Source organism: Schistocerca serialis, chromosome 1 (genome assembly GCF_023864345.2).
Source record: "Schistocerca serialis cubense isolate TAMUIC-IGC-003099 chromosome 1, iqSchSeri2.2, whole genome shotgun sequence".
NCBI lineage: Eukaryota > Metazoa > Arthropoda > Insecta > Orthoptera > Acrididae > Schistocerca > Schistocerca serialis.
Window position 1 is genome coordinate 873213809 of NC_064638.1, and position 6000 is coordinate 873219808.

The following is a 6000-nucleotide window of genomic DNA, read 5'->3' on the forward strand; positions in this document are numbered from 1 at the left end:
TATGCTGAGTCTGTCCTTTCGACAATCATATCTTTTTCGATGTCTTCACATTTTTCCTGCAGCCATTTTGTCTTAGCTTCCCTGCACTTCCTATTTATTTCATTCCTCAGCGACTTGTATTTCTGTATTCCTGATTTTCCCGGAACATGTTTGTACTTCCTCCTTTCATCAATCAACTGAAGTATTTCTTCTGTTACCCATGGTTTCTTCGCAGCTACCTTCTTTCTACCTATGTTTTCCCTCCCAACTTCGGTGATGGCCCTTTTTAGAGATGTCCATTCCTCTTCAACTGTACTGCCTACTGCGCTATTCCTTATTGCTGTATCTATAGCGTTAGAGAGCTTCAAACGTATCTCGTCATTCCTTAGTACTTCCGTATCCCACTTCTTTGCGTATTAATTCTTCCTGACTAATGTCTTGAACTTCAGCCTACTCTGCATCACTACTGTATTGTGATCTGAGTCTATATCTGCTCCTGGGTACGCCTTACAATCCAGTATCTGATTTCGGAATCTCTGTCTGACCATGATGTAATCTAATTGAAATCTTCCCGTATCTCGCGGCCTTTTCCAAGTACACCTCCTCCTCTTGTGATTCTTGAACAGGGTATTCGCTATTACTAGCTGAAACTTGTTACAGAACTCAATTAGTCTTTCTCCTCTTTCATTCCTAGTCCCAAGCCCATATTCTCCTGTAACCTTATCTTCTACTCCTTCCCCTACAACTGCATTCCAGTCGCCCATGACTATTAGATTTTCGTCCCCCTTTACATACTGCATTACCCTTTCAATATCCTCATACACTTTCTCTATCTGTTCTTCAGCTTGCGACGTCGGCATGTATACCTGAACTATCGTTGTCGGTGTTGGTCTGCTGTCGATTCTGATTAGAACAACCCGGTTACTGAACTGTTCACAGTAACACACCCTCTGCCCTACCTTCCTATTCATAACGAATCCTACACCTGTTATACTATTTTCTGCTGCTGTTGATATTACCCGATACTCATCTGACCAGAAATCCTTGTCTTCCTTCCACTTCACTTCACTGACCCCTACTATATCTAGATTGAGCCTTTGCATTTCCCTTTTCAGATTTTCTAGTTTCCCTACCACGTTCAAGCTTCTGACATTGCACGCCCCGACTCGTAGAACGTTATCCTTTCTTTGATTATTCTATCTTTTTCTCATGGTAACCTCCCCCTTGGCAGTCCCCTCTTGGAGATCCGAATGGGGGACTATTCCGGGATCTTTTGCCAATGGAGAGATCATCATGACACTTCTTCAATTACAGGCCACATGTCCTGTGGATACACGTTACGTGTCTTTAATGCAGTGGTTTCCATTGCCTTCTGCATCCTCATGTCGTTGATCATTGCTGATTCTTCCGCCTTTAGGGGCAGTTTCCCACCCCTAGGACAAGAGAGTGCCCTGAACCTCTATCCGCTCCTCCGCCTTCTTTGACAAGGCCGTTGGCAGAATGAGGCTGACTTCTTATGCCGGAAGTCTTCGGCCACCAATGCTGATTATTTATCAAAATTTAGGCAGGGGGGGGGGACCGAAGACGTTTTGATTATGAATCAAAGACGCTACCCCTAGACCCTCACATGGCCCGTTAACTCGCTCTCCCCTTCTGAGTCACCTGGTCGGTCGTTGACCTAGCGTGGGATGCCCCTTTAAGTGATTTCCGTTGTATCTCCCATGGTGCGACCTTGCCTCTGCTCTTACCCCTCTGAATTCCAAACTAAAATGCCTCTCGCTGCTTGTTGCATCTTCTGCTCATAGACATGCATTATATAGGAGTGGTGTGTTAATTACTGTTGACTGATTGTCATCCGTTTTTGCATTACATAAACAAATTTGCTCATAACTACTGAATTAAGATAGGTGTCATATTCACCTTCCCATTGCGATTATAAAGCTCTCATGTAAAGTGTGCATCTGACCTTTATTTATTCTGCCACCTTACAATGAACCCAAAAAAATGGTGCAATAAATGCTTGATCATTAAGTCAATCAGTGAAATGCAGTACATCTTATAAAAAATTACCAACTACAGTCATAAACAAATTTACAATTAAACCTTTCATTCCAACACAAATGTTTACACTTACTGAGGAACAAATATTCTACAGTAGTATACCGTTTGTCCAGTAAAGGCACTGCACAGTACATTCTTGTTAAATATTCTGCAGCATTTAGTTTCTATGTCTAAGGGCGACAAATCAGATCAATCTCCACACTTGCAATGATACAATGAACCAGCATGTAGTTTTTAGAGAATCGATTTATTAAATCGATCATCAGTGCTGATTATAATATGAAGAAGGATGCACTAGAAGTGCAGATATATCGATGTTAATGAGATATGTAAGATATGTAATTAAAAATCTTAAAAATTGGTATCAGAATGCACGTCATGACATAATCTGTCCATTATTGCTGTGACCAGACAAAATTTTTTTCAAGATACAAAGGAATTAAAGACATTAGCTGCCAGTGGGCATTGATTTAATTTAGTGGAGTAAGTTGAAAATTTCTGCCAGACCAATATTCGAAACTATGTCGCCTGCTTATTGAAGAGATGCTCTGACCACTACGCCATCAGAACACAGTGGTCGCCACTGCCACACGGACTATTCTATTACGCTTCCTATCATGCCTCTCAACTTGTAGGCTACCACACACGACTGATTCCCGTAAGTGCGAGTTTGATGTGCATATGCATTGACACCGCATGATGATGACAGCTAATGATCTCTACACTGCTGATGCACACCAAGCTCGAATTCTTACAGGAATCAACGATATGTCGCAAGTAATGAGGGTAATGAGGAGGTAGTATGCGGTATAACTTGAGAATTTGGATCAGAAGGGATGTGCGCTGGGGTAGTCCATGCAGTTGCGGTGACCACTGTGTCTGGATGGGGTAGTGGTCTGCACATCTGTCTAGTAAGCAGGAGACTGGAATTTTCCAGTCTTCCTCAAATTTCAAACATGCCCCATTGATATAAATCAATGGCAACTGGCAGCTAATGTCTTTAATTCCTTTGTGTCTTGGTTCACAGTGGATGCAGGATGAAAATGGTGTCAGTTCTTTCAGACATGTCTGAAAGAACAGACACCACGTACATATGGATCTAAATTCGTCTAGCTATAACTGCAGGTGCTTTTATTGCTCTAGGAGAAGGATTATCAAACTAGAATGCATGAAATATTAGTTCACTTTATGGTGTAATTGAATAAAAGATTTACTTAAATTTGACACACTTCTTTGCCACAGGACTGTTGTATAATCTACAGCCATCATTGCTTATCAATGCATCACTTGATGCACTAAGTGACAAACTCTTCTCCTGAGGCACAATGTTCGTCATTTACAATAGTAGTTCATCTGAAGCTTTAACGACTCGTTGGCCTTACACTATGACGCTGAATCCTTCATATGAGCTGAGTTCTTGGATGTTCGGCACCATACCGACTTCAGCTTGAGGTCGCTGCTCTGCTCGGAGGGAAGGGTGGTTTTTTGCAGTGCCTCCCCCTGGCTGTCGCAAACCGCGGCGAGGCATTGCTAATAGTCTGTGGTATCGGTTCGCGTTACTGACTTTGGCGTAGTGCCGTGGTCTCTGAATAATACCACAACTATAATATGTGTTTTAAGTTATAGAATTGTTAATGTAGGAATGTTGGTCCATTTTCATAAATGTCGAACTGTTCTACGAAGTGAGTAACTTGGTGGGGAGCTGCTCGAGCTATCATTGGCTGAAGTGTCACGACATTGCGGAATGTTGGTGGTGCTATTGGGAACAGGATGGACAAAGAAAGAGGAGAACAGTTTGGGACGTCGGTCGAGAAGGAGAGGTTCTAGTTTCCTACCATCGGAGAGTACGACAAAGTGGTGCGATTTTAATCGTGTAGAGACACTTCGGAGCAATTACTGGATCTTCGTTACGGGCGTCTAAGAATGCGGGCGAAGGAACTTATGTACTGGGTCCACGTTCGTTTCACATTACAGAACTCAAGGGCTGGTGATATATTTCAGTAACTGACGTAATGCACGTAACAATTTCTGTAGGACTAGCATTCAGTAGGAGCTCGGACTTTACTAAATAAACCATATCAGCTCAAAAGTTAAATCGCCAGAGTTGCCTATTTTCATTAATTTATAATTCGCATAATTTATCTACTCTCATTTGTCTACTCTACGCATAATTTATCCAATCTCTATTATTCGACCGCAGGATCAGGTTTGGTAAACTATTTTGCTAATACAGCAACAGCTTGTAAAGCAGAAGGTCTTCTTTGCTGGCTGTAAGCATAGTTTCATCAACGAATCGGAAACTGTTAATAGTTCTTCTATCAATTGAGATGCCTTTAGTCCAACCATCAAGAGCATTCCTAATGACATATTCGGCAGAGATGTTGTACAGTTGGGAGGATGTGGCCGTGCGGTTCTAGGCGCTGCAGTCCGGAACCGCGGGACTGCTACGGTCGGAGATTCGAATCCTGCCTCGGGCATGGATGTGTGTGATGTCCTTGGGTTAGTTAGGTTTAAGTAGTTTTAAGTTCTAGGGGACTGATGATCTTAGATGTTAAGTCCCATAGTGCCCAGAGCCATTTGAATCATTTTTGAACAACTTTTGATACACTAAGGAAATCAGGCGTGATAGCACTGGTCTTCACAGCTCCCAGGTGATTACGAGACTACTGATCACTGCTAACAAGTGTGGTGGGATACCGAACTCTGCAAGCACCTGCCGCATCTTTACGCAGACAAGTAATTTACAGTAATGAAAAGAGGAACACAGAACTCTCGCGATTTCTCGATGTTTTCCTTCAAGAAAACCTGTTTGTTCTGAGGATATGTGAGGTACTATGTTGGCTTCAAATGCTGGTTCAATATGTGTAGCAAAACAGATGGTTCAAATGGCTCTGGGCACTATGAGACTTAACATCTGTGGTCATCAGTCCCCTGGAACTTAGAACTACTTAAACCTAACTAACCTAAGACTGAAGCGCCTAGAACCGTACGGCCAAACCGGGCGGCTATAGCAAAACATATGTAGTGGAAAAGAGATGGAGCGTAACAACTATTTCTACGTAAATGCGTGAGTAATAGAGCCATACAACTAATCTTCTGTCATCCGCGATCCTGTGTCTCATACATAACGGATTAGTAGCTGTATTATGTTAAGCCTGATGTTTCCTTGTACAGTGCGTAGCGAGTTTGGAGGTTATAATACCACAATGTGATTTAGCATAGTAAACATGCACTTAAATAAACGTTGAATTATTTGAAATTCCACACTTTCATTAAGTTAGTGCCTACAGATAGCGTTCCCACATCACCTGATTCGATGAGTTACCAGTACGGGCGTATCGACTCGGGCGTCCCCCGTGGACGCTAGCGGCGCCCCGGTAACCACAGTATGCTGGCGGATGGCAGCTGACGGCTGAGGGATGGCGGCGGTGTCCTTGTGATCGGGTTGGACACTCAGGTAGCGGTCGTTGGTTCGCGGGCGGGTGGAGGCAGTGTCCTAGATGCGGCGACTACCGACACAGCTTGTGCGCCACCGGATGTCCCAGCTGTGACGACCTGCTGTCGGACTGGTCCTGGTGCTACAAATCCTGTTTTCACATGCTCACAGTTGTGGAAGGCCCTATACAACGAGGCCGCGTCAGAACGTGTGCAGTGGCGTCTATGGCCTATGGCAGGTCGGTCGATGATGTGGCGGGAATCCGCCTGACGGCCGTCACGTGGAAGCACCCGCTCCGGAAGCCTTGTCTGCTGACGCTGCTAAACTGCGGTTTGGTGTCGGTTGCTGACCTGAGATCCTGGCTGTCGGTATTCGAGCCGTTGCATGGGTAAAGAAATGTGATTCACTGAAAATTCTTCTCCAAAAGAGAAACTCTTGTTGGAATCTTATTTCTTTCTTAACAACCTAAATCATATTTGATACAAAACTCTCCTTGGCAGCAATGATGTTTCTGGAAACTAAAC

General features: G+C 43.6%; 1 protein-coding gene across 1 annotated transcript in view; it reads right to left on the reverse strand.

The window, feature by feature from the left end:
* Nucleotides 1-5535, reverse strand: part of LOC126458419 (proton-coupled folate transporter-like) — a 112727-nt gene extending 107192 nt beyond the window's left edge. Inside the window, exon 1 of the mRNA XM_050095458.1 lies at nucleotides 5366-5535. The gene's annotated coding sequence lies outside the window, so the exon portion shown is untranslated. The remainder of the gene's footprint in view (nucleotides 1-5365) is intronic.
* Nucleotides 5536-6000: the final 465 nt, after the last annotated feature.